Source organism: Pipra filicauda, unplaced genomic scaffold (assembly GCF_003945595.2).
Source record: "Pipra filicauda isolate LSUMZ 115617 unplaced genomic scaffold, ASM394559v2 scaffold361_size729390_pilon, whole genome shotgun sequence".
Classification (NCBI taxonomy): domain Eukaryota; kingdom Metazoa; phylum Chordata; class Aves; order Passeriformes; family Pipridae; genus Pipra; species Pipra filicauda.
The window spans coordinates 85,460-100,834 of record NW_024104489.1 but is presented as its reverse complement, the minus strand read 5'-3'; the positions used below and the strand labels follow the sequence as shown (position 1 = coordinate 100,834).

General features: G+C 36.9%; 1 long non-coding RNA gene across 1 annotated transcript; it reads left to right on the top strand.

Annotated features, from left to right (window-relative positions):
- Window positions 1-6,824: 6,824 nt before the first annotated feature.
- LOC120323877 lies at window positions 6,825-11,590 on the top strand. Its single transcript, XR_005564791.1, has 2 exons — window positions 6,825-7,011; window positions 11,394-11,590. It is a non-coding gene; the product is annotated as an uncharacterized LOC120323877 (long non-coding RNA).
- The last annotated feature ends 3,785 nt before the right edge of the window (window positions 11,591-15,375 follow it).

Here is a 15,375-nt window from a genome sequence, read left to right as displayed (position 1 = left end):
TTAGGTGTTTTACTGAAGACAAATAACTTTTTTTATTCTCTATCCTAACATCCTTCTTTCCCTTCTTTGCCCACTGGGTCAATCACCTGGAAACAAGTGCACACGGGTTTCTTTTAGAAGCTCAATTTAAAAAGTAAGCATTTTTGTAATTTATAAAATAAACAAGAATCTTAGGCGACTCTTCTAAACATCAATTTTCAGCAAAATTGACTCCTAACAATAGTCTACACCTTTATGTAGTTTATCTTAGATATTGCAAGTTAGACTCTTTATATGGGTAGCTGAAAAAGATGGTAAGTGTCATGCCAGATCTCTGACCAGAGCAGTGAGTGACCGGGGGTGTGTGTACACTGAAAGTGAAATGTGGAGGAAAAGCGTAACTCCTCATGATGGTTACTGATTGGAAACTGCAGTGACTGCATGGGCAGGGGTTTTCCAGCCTTGAATTCTAAGTAGGAGTGGATTTGTCTTTAATGCCTGTGAATGACAAGGAATACATAGACATTAATGTGCATGACTAAACTCTCTTACAAAGAACTGAGTGTGACTGAGTGGCACTCATTTTTCATTTGTCAATAACTTATCTAGATGAAAAATCATTTGAGACATGCATATCAAAATAAAATATCAGAAATATGTAAATTGTTATGTCTTTGCTCAATAATTGAAAACATTCATTTCCAGAACTGTAAAAAATTAGTCTTTGGCTATTTTGGAATTCACACTGTGTCCTGTTTCATTCATCAGGAAATGCAGATGATTAAGGATCAGGCGTAAGCTCTAGTCATTGACTTCTGATGGAATACTTTGAACCTATTTGTGTTCAGAGGTCTTTTAATTAACTGCTTCTTCTATAGGATCAAAGAGAATTGGAACCAAAACCCACTGAAAGTAGGAGATCAGATAAAGCTTAAACAAAAAAAAATTATGTTCTGTAGTTGGAAATCCCATTTTTCTATTCACACACATGCTGCAGCACAAAAGCTATGTTCTCCAATCAGTTATGACTCCATGAAAGATATTCTGGAGTCTTCCTAAAGTTCAATTGGGACTTTCCTGTTGTTACTAACACTGATGAAAAGTGTGTTTAGCTGTAGTAAATATGGAGGTCATGCTAAAGCTATAATGCAGATGAATTTTTCATGAGAAAAAGTTGTAGTTGGATTTGTGGTTTTTTTCCAGATGCAAATCACATGTTCGTGTAGATCAAATATATTGCACCAGGTTAAAACCTCTGTCTGATGCAACTATTGGTTCCATTCCATGGTCTTGCCATTTGATTCCAGTTTGTGCACTACTAGTCAAGCCTGTCAAATTGTGGTCCACCAAAGATGCCTTTATATATAGCCACTCTGAAATTTTTCATTCATAAAAGCAGTGCAGGTGCTATAAGCTAAGTAAACTAATGAAAAAAGGTCAAATCATCTCATCTGTCTTAAGGAAAATTGTTGTCTCAATTGTTAAAACTCCTACCTAAAATAGTTGATGTCCATACTTTTACATTTTGTGTTAAATTCATAGATTCATAGAACATTTTGGGTTGGAAGAGATTTTAAAGATCATCTAGTTCCAACCCCCTCACCATGGACAGGAAGGCCACCCACTGGACTGTGTTGCCGAGGGCTCCATCCAACCTGGCTTTGAACACTTCCAGGGATGGAAGCATTCTTAACAAAGACAATAGGCTTGGTGTCACCTGACTTTGGACCCCTATTGGCATGAGGGAGGGAGGGGCGGCCAGGGTTGAGCTCCATCTACCCTGGAGAAAGTCTTACGATCCAACTCAGAAAAACACTTAGGCACATGCTCAACTTAAGAATTAGGTACATCTAGATCTGGTAACAAGCACTGAAGTGTTTTATTTGGATAAGGAGCACAAAGAATATGAGCAGAAAGATAAAAGGTATAATTTTGGAGAACACTAGTGTCTGGAGAGTGATCCTCAGAAACAACTCCCGTTTCTCTGCCGCAGAAATTCTGCACAATGCTGCACAATGCCACGTGAAATATATATAGTATGTCTCCTGTTTCATAAGCTCAGTGCTGTTCCCAGGCTTATATGTTTCCTTTCCCAATTCTGATCTTCAGCAAGGGAGGGAATAGGATAACTGCTGACATAGACAGACTTAGGAGAGACCACCCAATCTATGTAACATGCATATATTTTTCATTGGTAGCATTTGAATGGCCAAAACCTATTCCAAAGAACATTTACATGAAAACATTCAGCTGGCCATTTGATTTTGACAGATGTAATTTTTTTTTTCTAAATGAGCTTGAAGTTCATTATAATAGAAACATATGTTGATGGTAATAGTGTTGAGGGCCATGTGCCAACTCTCCTGTGTTGCTCCTGATGATACGCCGGAATTCTGGCTATGTTCAGGCTGTTTCCAGCTAAGACTGCAGATGTTGATTTTGCTCTTCTACTCACCAAGCAATAGGCATGTTCAATTATCCCTATCACTAGCTAGAATCTTTATGCACCTGTAATTTATTTCTTAAAACAAATACACAGGTGGAAATTGAGATTAGAGAGTAATATTTCAGGTGCGAACATGTAACATCAATTATTACATTCCCATCTCTGTCTACCTGTAATTTGCCCTTTCTTCTCTCTCTCTATTGATTCGTAGTGTTGCATGATCATTTTTCAAGTATCTGTTTCTAGATACATACCCAGAGATGAACTTTTCTTAACACTCCTTCAGGGAGACTTTAAAGATAGACATTTAGAAATTTAATTTTACATTTACAAATCCTGTAATTCCCTAAGGGTCTGTGTAGAAGAACAATACCTTCAGAGATTTGGCATAACTCAATAGGATACTTTCAACAAGCTTTGCCTCTAACCCTAGCGGGTCAGTGGAGCACTTCAGAGTATCATCTGGTGGCATGGGAATCCCTGAGAAGTCACTTGCAGTTGACTCCAAACAGCACGTTAGAAACCAAATGGGTCTTAGATAGTGACACTTATTGAACTTGGGGGATGATCACCAGCAGCAAGAGTTTCAGGATTTGTGCCATGGCCCTGAGTGCACCAGCAGTCCTCACTTCTCACAGTTTAGCTGACAAGGAACTTCTTTAAGGCCTTCTCAGGTACTTGGATCAGACTGTTGTGAAATGAGCTGTGTGAGAAATAGCTGTAAGGAGTCTCATCTGGGATCGTCACCCATGCAATCCTGCCCTTGGCTCAGGAGCTGCATTTAAGCTCAGGCTTGGCCCTTGCCTGTGCCTGACTACTGATCCTGACCTTATGTTGCTGACTTGCCTTCTCCTGGCTGTAGGCCTTCCTCATCCCTAAGGGCTTGTCTGGAGATCATTGAACTGGTTGATAATGCTGGTTATCACCAGACCCGCTGCTCTTCTTCTTTGGGTCTTGTGGGACATTGCACCTGCCTGATTTGCTGTGACCTTTGGCTTCTAGCTCACTTTCCCTTTGGAGCAGCACACACTTACTGTTGAGTAATAACGATATAAGATTAATAAAATGTATTTGAATGAACCTGAACTAACCCCTCCTACAGTTAATTCTCTGATGTATATTTTATAATTTTAGGTTATCTAGATCTTTTATTCTTTCCTGTACAGAGCTCTTCCTTGTTTTTCCTTGACCTATTTAAATGACTTGGAGGTTTAGGTGGACATTTTAAAATACATAAATAATGAACACATCAGTGGTTTACAAATTCCCTGTGCTCTCACTAGTTCTAGTGTCTCATTCCCCTTTCATGCCTTGTTGCTAGTAGGCCTTTCCACCTTAAAACACTGAAACTTACCACAATGGCATGAAAGGAATACCATGTAGCAGATGCTACCTGCAATTCCCCTGTCTTGTTCTACTTTTGAACTGGGTAAAATAGTACTTGAATGTATTTGGGTCAGAAGATGTTGATTCATCACAATATGCTTGTGATTAACAGTCAGTTTTGCTGATTCTTTTCACTATAAGCTTTTATAAGAGAGTATTTGCTACTGATTTAGCATAACATTATTGATGGAAACAGAGACAAAGAAAGAACTACAATATGACAGCAGGTAAAGCGCGAAGAAAAAAACAGTAGAAGAAGTAAAAATGAAAGAAATTAAGGAAAATTAATAAAAAAAATGAAGGAAATTCTAATTTTAATTGCTTGCTTGAGGCAACTTTAGTAGTGTTGCAGACTCATGGCAGAGCCTTGTTACTATAAAATAGCTCCATAGAAATGCATTTCCTAACAGCTGCACCCAACTAAGGTGCAGCAATCCCTATAAAAGTGCTGAGATTCATGTGAAATTTCTGCATTCTGCATCTTAAGGTTGGACTATTTAGATTTTCAGGGGTTTTTTTACCAGTATTAAAATACTTCTCCCAAATTAGTCTACTTCTTCCAGAAGTGAGATGAAACCCTGTAAGTAGAAAATAGCAGGATTTTTTTTCTCAAGAATATGTTTATGCTATTTATGAAAAAAAAACCCAACCAAACGCAAACAAACAAGCAAACAAAAGAAACCTCACATAAAACACCTCAAAAAAGACAAACCTCTAAACTTATATAACATGTTTTTGCACTTGCCTTCAGCTGGAATGAAAGCTATTGTTCTACCATCCTATTATAGTTTTTAGAATGTCAATGAAGAGGGAGAATATTAGCTTTGTTTTGTCAAAGAGTTAATATTATGCATTACCCATGCATCTTTCTCTAAAATAAAGTAGGTCATAAATATATTTCCCTTGTACTAGTGCAATTCCAGAGTGTAATGAGTGAATGAAAGTTAGAGGGAGGTATTTGGAAAGGAGGGTTCCCCTTGATTTGTGGGCATGACATCACAAATCTGTCTGTGCTTTACACTTTATTTTGAACAGTGTCTGAACACTGGAAAAAACTACATGAGCATTTGAAAACAGCATGTAACAATTTGCTTGCTGGAGTGCAAACTGGGTGTTCTGCAGACTGCCAAGGGTGAGAAAGCCAAAACAAGCCAACAGAATTCAAATACTTTTGTTAATGAACAAATTGAAATCTTAAACATTCGTTGTGTATCACTCTCACTTTCCTCATTTTATTTTGGTCTGCATTTCATTTCCTCCTTCTCTGCTTCAAATTTAGCCATCTTACAGCCTTTGCATTTGATTTTATGAATTTCTAGTGTTGGTCTTAAATTGGATCATACACTATACTTGACCAAATTTTGAAACTATAACCAGACTGATGCTGGATTGATATCCATAATCAGCAGCTCACTTTAGGCTTATATTTAGATATAGTTGCATGTGTTAACCAATGAAGATTTCTGCTGTATGTACACAAAAGTGCAGTCTGAGCTGTACATAAATAACTAATCAACTGTGCAGAAAGCACAGATACAGTGTAGACACGTTCTCTGGATCCAGTCTGTGAAAGGAATGAGAGGGATTTTTTTTCTTAAAAATAAATAGCGTTTTCTCTCAAAATAATATTATATGTCTTCTAAAGTGTATAGCTAGGCTTAACCTTTAGGAGAGAGAGATATTTTGAAACTTGCTTTCAGGGCTGTGGAAAAAGAGTTTTAAAGAACTTTTTTTCTGTCTTTCAATTCAGCTGTCTCTACTCACACATCTGCTGCAGGTTATGTCTCTGTGAGAGCTGGAGGAAGGAGTATGTGTGTGTGTGCCTCAGGACCTTTCCACTCTGGCATCGTACAGCATTGGTCAAGCTGGGATTGAACAAAGGCTTCTGACTTTGTGTGAGAGCTCCTGCAGCTCAGACTCATATTTTCTACTGACTACTCTGCAATTAGGGCAGTGTCCTCCAGGATACCTTTGGAACAGACAGAGGCAGTGATTTCTTAGACTGTTGCAACAAGTGTCACTAGAGTTCATCTTCCATGGTATTAAATATTAATTATATACATATACACACACAGGGATATGTACACAGAGTTAATTCATCCCTTGTGTAATGCTGTATGTTTAAAAGACCAAGAACTAGTGTTGGTTTTCTCTTTCTCGTCTTTGTCTTAGACAGATATTTTGTGTGTTTTAATAGAATCAAATATTGTTTCTAGTTGCATCTTTTTTATTTCATTCAGATATCCACTTGCATGAAAGAATTTAGACTGATGTCATACCAATTTTATCTGTATACATATACATATATATATACAAAACTTCTGTGAGTAGATCAGGTAGCAAGCTCAAAAAAACATGTCAACCTATGACTAAACAAATATTGTGTATAACAATACTTACTGCTCTGTGTGTGCCTTCCACGGGTATGAGTGCTTTCAAAAAAAAAAATTCTGAATTTGGATGATATAAGCAGCAGCTAGATAGGATATTACTATGATCTTCTGATGCTTTTATCTGTTTTATTTTTCCTTCAAAGCAGTTCTTTTCAGAACAACTGAGTTCATTTAATTATGTTAGTAAAATATTTTCATGTTACGATCCATACTACATAGTTTCGAAAAGGAATATTATGTCTTAAATGTCATGAAAAAGTATAAATACCTCATAAACAGGAGAGGGGAAAGATATTTTCTTCTTTTCCTGGTTTAATAAAAATTGTACATCATAATTAAAAAAAATTTAAAATAGTAGATTTGTTTTTATTGCTGTCTTCTACATAGCACAGACATTACTGCACTATTTTCTCACTCTTTCTGTCTATTTGAAGAGCTGAGATAGCATAATTTACATTTTTCTTTTTTAAAAGAATAGTTTCATCATGATACGATATTGCACAACATCAAAACCACTTATTGATTGAATAATTGCCTTTCATTAAAGAGTTGTTTAATGTTTTTCTTTTATTTTATGTTTTTATTTGAATATTTTAGATTTTTTTTTAAGTCTTTGAGTAAATGAGAGGCTGAAAAAAATTCTGACAGATAAGCAGAAGGAAGGCAAGACCCACTACCAGGTCTTGACAGTGCTGTTCTGGCTCCGTCCCACCCTCCAACTCCTCTCGCTCTGCCAGTTCTGGGTATCCCTTAAGCTGACCATTTCTGACTGCATGGAGGAATGTCCTGCAACAAATCAATATATCAGTAAGTATTTATATTCATTTAACAGTTATAGTGACAATCCTTATTTCATTTTTTAGTGCTGTGTTATGATGTGTCAACAAATACAGGATTGACAGGATTTCTGAACTCTGAGCCTGCCCTGTACAGTGGTGTGTTGTTAGAGTTATTTTCCCTAAATAAGCTCCCCTAGGAAGCAGCTAGTTGGTACATGAAGTTTTCTAACAACAGTCTCACACAAAGGGGAAGTTCCTTCTCAAGTGTGTCCTCTCTGACATTCCCATTTTATGAACTGGTTGTTGCACCTGAATAAGTAAAACTGTAAATGCTGCTTGTGGGTGTTCTTCACTTGTAATGGCTGAGCCTACCTGATGCTGTGTTGTGCCATGTGGTCATAAAAATCCACATCTCTCCAACTGCTTCATTCCACGACATAGACATTTCCTTGGTAAATACCATTCAGGTGCACAAAACTTCACTGAACAACTGGGATTCCATAATATTGATTCACACAGGGACTAGTATTGGAAGTGCACAGGTGAAACAGGATTAAATAGATCTTCTAAGTCCTCTTCATAGAATAGGTGATCAAAGAGTGAGTCTGGAGGCAATCTCGGTAGTTTGAGAAATAAGTATTGAAGAAGGAAGGAAAACAAAAGATGAGCAGTTACAATTTAATCTGGTCTTCCTAAAACAATGGTCATAGTCCTCTGTCCATCACAGGCCCAATAAAAGTAGAGGTTTTTTGGCCCTGATAGTCATTTTTTTTTAAAGTGCAAGGAACCAGTTACCATGAACACTAGTGCTTTTAAATGTCTCTTTTCCTTCAAAACATTATTTTTTTTCCAGAACATTTCATTTAATGAACTATTTGATGTTCAAATATCAGGTTGTAGAAAGCTTTGCTTTACACAAGACTGGTTGGGTCACAGGGCTCTGAGTCTGATACCATATTCCACTTGTTCATGATAGTAAGACATTGTCAGGACAGCTAAGATGAAGATTATAAGCTATTCGGTTGTTCAAACAGAATAAGTGGTTTCACAAAGCATTAATCTTAGATATTTTTCTTATCATGGCCTCTATCTCTTATTTCTCTTCATTTTCCTTGTTGACAGAGCTTTGTCATCTAAGAGCATGGAATAAATTAAATTATTGGCTAACATCCAACCAATAAATTGAAGCTTATACTAAGTACGAGAAGAACTCAAGTCCACCTATCAAGCCTACCTTATTGTTAATAGGGACAGTATAACCTAATATTGAATTAAGAGACTTTAAAAATAGCAACCTTGATCCTAGTAATGCTGGACATCACTTGAACAAAACAACTTTTATTGTGTTTTCTGTTTGGTTGCACAAGTCAGCAAGGTTGCACAAGGTAGCTTAATACAAAGTAGGTACCCCTGGTGAAATCCATCTGACACCTTTGATCATAATCCTACATCTTTCAAGTGGCAATTTAGCCCAGGGGTCTTTGAAATACATCGTGTTGTACTCTGCCCCTCTAGCAAAAAGTGACAGTATTCTTAAGAATTGCAACAATTTAGTGGCTTTCTTGACCTTGTTATACTTTGTGGTGCTGTGCCACCTTAGTGTAATTTTGGGTATGCATCCACAATGTCCTACCCAAAAATGCACATTTTGCACCCGATGGCTGAGTGAAATAGAATATGAATAGAGAAGGTTTGCTTAGACTTCATTGCAACAGGGGAAAGCATATAGTGGGGTTGCAACACTTTGACATACTTCCCAAGAAGTAATTTTTATTTAGTTCTTGGTTTTTACAAAGTATTGTGATCTGATAAGTTCCCCAGAGTAGGGATTTTTTTCTCCTTTTTTTCCCCCCTCTTCACTAGACAGATACATCAACAAACAGTAGGAGGGCTGACTCATCTCCTCTGATAATAGCATGCAGGATAATTTTGCCATGTGACTCACTTTCTTCTTTGACTCTAAAAGACATTTGAAAAAAGAGTGGCATTAATTTAAATAGATTTCCCATAAACAGGATTTACTAAAAAAATAAAATCCTTGCTTTTATCTCAACTTTAAAAAGTACAGGAAAGAAAAAGCCTACTATGATGTTCCAGCATTTTAAAATGTTTTTGAAGAATGAAAATATTCTCTTAGTGAATAAATGGAACATATTTGGGGAAACGTATTTGCAGCAAAGAATTTTTACCTCTGTGCACATCACTGCTTTCTTAGCCTGTCAAGTAAAAATAATGTTTTTTGCTACCTCCTGCTCTTTTATAGCTAGACCCTCATCTAACCTTGACCAGGGTCATAGTAGAATGAATTGATAAGACATACTTCATTTAGGATTAAATAACGGGACTGACAGAGCCTAGAGGGGCTTGCAATCCTAATGGAGAGTTTATCAGCACTCTTTTGGAGGAAAAACAATATGACTTGGATTAGTTGCTTCCTGTGTAGTACATTATATACCTATGAAAGCCTGATTCTCATTTTTTACCACTCATTTTCAACACCAACATTCTAAGAACCTTTTATGATCCAATTTTGTACATATTACTTCAACGAGATTTTACTGTTAGCCATAAGTAATAATTTTCTCCCTCTTCCCTTTTCACTGGCTCTGACAGTGCCTTACTTTATTTTCCAAGATTTCTTTGGTTTGCATGTATGTTTTTGGTAACACATGGAACTGTGTGCTACAGTATAGCCTACATTTTCAAATGTGGATAAGAAAAAGAAGAAACCTGTATTGGAGGTTAACATCACTTCCAAATTCTAGATAACTATGTTTTGAAAATAAATCCTTTTAAAAGAATTTTTCCTTGTGTGTCCTTGCTGTAGCAAATGACACTCTGTTTCATTGTATGATGGAGGTGATTTGTGAGCCTCCAGTCTAAAAGTCTTGACTGAGAATTTTCTCAGATCTTTGGAGACAAAAAGTGTCATCTTTTGTCTTAGAAATACTTGTGCCCTTATCCATTACTTAGATTGCAATTTCAATACATGGCAATGAAACTGTTCTCTAGCAATCTGTGAAATTAAGAATGTGTTTTTTCTGGTGGACTTTTCAGTAGACAGATGTAAATCCTATTGAGCTCATTAGGAACGCTTCCTTTATTCTTATGCAGAGTAGAACTGCAACATGAAAAAATGTACTGTTATAGAAGGAACTACCTGTATAATGTGTTTGTAATAAATTGTAACATAGGATTAATTTTAATGATTCCCATGATTTTATTATAAAAATCCTAGCTTTGTCACAGATATCTTTTGCAACCTTGAACAAATCATTCAAACTGCCCAGTTTATTCCCTTGTCTGTAAAATGGAGAAAACACTTCCTTCGTCCCAAATTTATAACATCTTGTTTATTAATTCTTCACATTCTTCAAGTCTGTGATGTTTTTGTACAGGACCTAGAGCAATGAAGCTTCACTGATAATTACGGCTTCCACACACATTCATAACTGAAATATTTAAGAGAAGCAACAGGTCTGTTCTCTAGCCTAGATGGCATTTCAATAGAGTAACTCCTTTTCTTACATGCCTGTCATATAACTGAAAATGATGAGCCTTTCCAAATACTTGTAGCTTTCAGTAGGTTAGCTCTGCTAAGATCTTTACAAGTCCTTCCACAGACAATGTATCTCCTTCATTTAATTTTCCAGACATGTACATTCTATGGTGATGAACTCATAACCAAGATTAAATGACTTGAGCTTGACTGAGTAAAGTCACAGTTCTACATTTTCTAGGAACTCCAGAACTCCCAGGACTTCTGCATACTCAGTTTTCATTAATTCTAATATAATTCTGTTCCTGTTAATGCAGTTTTGCTGACCACTTCCAAAAGAACTTGATCACTCACCTACTTCTTTATTTTCTCTCATGGTATTTGTCACAGAACTGTGCTTGATAACATAAAGTAAATCTTTAGTGCCTTTTCTTTTTCTGCTGACCTACAAATGGATTAGGTGAGCATATAGGATGTATGTTGTGATTGATCTTTCCTCTCATAGATCTTGCAGTGTAATTTTGCAATATAAACGTGGAGGTGAATATGTGCTGCTGGATAATTCTCTGTTAGGGTGAATTTAACAATGTATTTTGTCTGATCTAACAGCTCACTCCTTTGCTAGAGCCTGCTAGAGCTACTGCCCTCTCATCTACCCTTAGGCACAGGCTTCCATTTCTTCCTTTGCATCATTCCTGGTACTTGTCAGGTTCCTAGAGGAGCTGAGTCTGCACACTAAGCCCGTAGAAAAACAACACATGGAAAATTAAAAATAATCATTTTGGGGTATCTGCTTATTGAAAAAGCAGGCAAATTGTTATGCTAAGGAGTGGTGAGCTATTAGATCACCTTATTAATACAACAAATACCTTTAAAAAATCCTGACATAGATTTTCTTCATTATTTTTCAGTCAAGAATAGGAGGGACATCCTGGCTCACAGTACGTAGTTATGGCTGCAACACTAAAAGTGTTATCTTCAGTTTATTTGAAGTCTCACCCTAAAGGCTGACAACTTTGATTGTATAAAAGTCATTCCTTCAATTCAAGTGATTGCCCACTATAAAGCTGGAACATGTGAATGTGAATAAAGTATGTTCTTTGCTTTCTCTCAGTGTCTTGTGGGTAAACAGATTTATATTTATCAACATAATAAATTTAACAGATCTTTTTGGAACAGGTATGAGCTCAAATGAAAAGGAAATTTTTTCCTTCACTCTAACAAGTCTTGAACTAGATTTAAATTATTTTAGATATTTATTATCTCTCATAAATATAACAAGTTTCTAATTCAACAAAAATTAACAATAAGTTGTAAGTTTCTGTTGCTCATAAGAATCAAGTGATATTTAATTATGTATTATGATGTTTTCAAGAGAGAAACAATTAGGCAGGAGCTTGAATGCTTTATAAAATAGGGCCTATCCACCACAATCAAGTAAAAGTAATGCACTGACTTTTTCCCTTAAAGAAAACTTTGCTAGACACTGAAATAGAGTTTTAGTCAGAATTCAAAACTATTCACCCTTCTAATATGCTACATAAAATACTTTCTCAGTGACCTGCCAATTAGTGATGAAAGCTGAAGTGCTTTATGAGTCAGCCAGAAGGAAAAAGAAATTATGGCAAGTTTGCTCTGATATTTTAAATCTTAAAAGGAGTACGAATTTTTAAGGCTAATTCTGTGATGATTTTAGTTGACATTTTGCTAAAAATCGCTTGACATTCTGCAATTTTGACCAGTGTTTCTGAGGTATGTTAGTGATTCATCTGAACAAACAAATGGGATGAATACCGATAGGTAATCTAATATACAGAATGTTAAAAATACCATGTTTTTTCTAATTCTTATGAAACAGAAATAAATATATGTGTAGTATAAAATGAAAAGAGTAAACCTGTGTATCTCTGAGAAGGTTTCTCCCTGATTATGTGGAAAGAATTCATATTGTGTATAGTTTGTTTTCTTGAGGAAGCCAAACCAGAATAAGAAGTTATTCTACTGATTAAGATTTGTCTATGTGTGTAAAAAGCTCCTAATATTTTAAAAAATCGTTTTATTTATCTACTTTATTTATAGGAAATTACAAAAGGTTGGAAAAATGTATCTTTGCTGTGTTTACTGTCAGCAAAAAAATTTTGTGGAGGAGTTGTAATGCTTCTTATTTCCATCAGAGGGTACTATAAACATGCCTAAAACTTACTTTTTTTGTCTTCACCTGCAAAGAAGTGGATTTTCTTTCTGTTTGGAACTTCCAGATAATTTTCAGTGTTTATAAATTCTGTGTACCATCAGATATATTTGCCTTGCTGAAAACATGAGTAGTTTATGTAGCCTCATTAAAAACATTTGAAAACAAGTTTAGCTAATGTTCTGTTTTCCTTGTAAGTATTCACTGGATATCCCATTTTAAAAGTGTTACAAAACTTCTGTATATAAAATGCCAACGTGGAAGGAGGTTAAAAAAAACATTCCTTATGTAACGAACATCCTACACATCTTGGAAGTCAAAATATACTTTCTTTCTCTGTGGATACAGAAAACAATTCTGTCAGCAGACACAGAGCTTGAGAACCTAAAGCGCTGTACTCAATGTGTCTTGTGCAAACAGGTTTTATAGCACAATGCTCTCTGGGATGTGAGCCGCTGGCCACTGTCAGCTCTTCCTGTGCTAGCACTGTGCTCTTCCATGGAGTACGTGCTCTGGTGGCTTCCCAGGGTTGTTTGGGGTCAATCACCTGGGCTGCATGCCTTTGTACTGATTTTTGCATTATTTTCACAATGGCTTTTCATTCATGTGACTCCTTGAGGCCAGGTGCTCCTCCACGTGGGCAGTGGCCGTTTGTACACCAAAGGCATTGTGCATGTGCAAGAAGGATGTGTTTAATATTTTTTGTCTCTCTTTCTTCAGTGAAAAACTTGGTTCTGTTTGCTCTTTGTCATCCAGGCACAAAGGAGGGGTGTTGCCACAGATAGCCACAAGTGGTCACAAACAAGAAACAAGAAGTGAGCAGTTCATGAGCAATGCATGGGGAGAAGTGTATTGGCAGGGCATGATCCAGCCCAGACAGGAGCAGGTGGGCTGTGGGGGCAGCCCCAGGCATTGAGCTTCTCCTTTGGGACAGGGCCAGGCCAGCCCTGACTGGGATATCATCCCACAGGTGGGCTGAGCTTGGCAGGGCTCATTTCCAGGCAGGGCAGGGCTGTGGGAGATGAAGACCCACAACAGGGGCTGCAGCTGAGGAGCTGGAATGGGTGTTGGGCCACAGAAAGGTGGGGGAAGCCCTGGGGGATTGGGCAGGGACAGGGAGGCCAATCGGTTCCCTCGGCCCTGACAATCGACAGCAAAGGAATTCTGGTACAGAAAGGGTGGAGCCAAAACAGAATGGTAGCTTGAGGAAGTGTGTTTGAGATGGTCAAAGCAGATACAAACTCAGACCTCCTGTCATCTCCAGCCTTCCTGCTCTTCTCCTTGGGCAGCACTACCCACTCTGGCTGGGTTCTGCTGGCAGCTTCCAGACAGGCAGGTGCTCAGGAGTAAATTTTAAATCCCAAGATTAGAACACATAACTACATGAGTATTCACATGGCAAGAGTTCAGTTTGTTTATTTAGGGTTGTTAGTAAGGAAATGTTAAGATTTCATCAGAAGAACCTGGATGTAGCAGTCTGTCCATATTATTATAATTTTGTGGCAAAACAGGTACTGTTTGTTGTTCCACAATGAACATAAAATGAGCATAAATTCTGGGTTTATGTGGTCTGGCAAGTTGAACAGAAACAGTCTTCTGCCTACTCTTGGCTGAAATAAAATCTGCACCCAGATGTGAATTTGCATCAAACCCCTCCACCCCAGGATTAAAAAAATTGTCTGTATATGAAACCTACAGATTGCAACATAAATATTCTGATAACATTGTGCTCTACTAATAGAATCATAGAATCATAAAATATGCTGAGTCGGAAGAGACCCATTAGAGTCATTGAGTCCAACTCCTGGCCTGGCACAGGACATCTCAAGAATCACACCATTGCAGTGGGACCATTTATAGGGTAAGATGTTATTTGCCTTAGAGGTAGTGAAACTGGCACATAGAAATCAATCTGTATTTGCATGGTTCATGGAAAACACAAAACGTCTTGGTTGCTTATGGCAAACAAATTTAATCAGATAAGAAATATATCAGCAGGAAGTAGTGATTCAATCTTATTTTGTTCACATTTTGAAACAATGCATTCAGTTCTTTTTTGCATTAGGTTGTTATATACAACATGTAGTTTATGCACAACCACTCCAACAATGTTGTAACATCTCCTTTAAGCAAAACTAAAGCTTATACACCTCTACAGCTCATACAAGGGGAAATTTATTTTAGAACTCGTTTTTTGTGCGTATACAGCCACCATGAATTTGGGAGAGGGGCGCTGAAGTAAGCTTAGCCCTATGTCCCTTGGATGCTTCCCACTTCCTGTATACCTTAGTACTGAAATAGAGGAAAGCCTGCTTCCACACACCAATTTTTCACCTCTTTCTTGAAAAAGTATCACTCCCCCATTTTCTAAAATTCCATACATATATTTCTTTTAAGTCAGCTATATTCTTGTATCCTCAGAAACCTGTGCAATTTGACTGCTAATTTCACAGAGGTTAGGCTATGAGCTGTGGACTGTATGCAAGAAAATGCACTGTAGTGTTGGTTGGTAATATTATCCTGATATTGAGATGATGAAATAAAATAATTCCAATCATTTTCATACTTCCAATACAACATAATATATTCTGTACACATTAATACTCTACTAATGGAGATAATATGGAATATAGACATAAGAGACACAAAGTTTGCATTTGTGACTAATTTTTATTTATTTACACTCATTTGGAAGTTTTTAA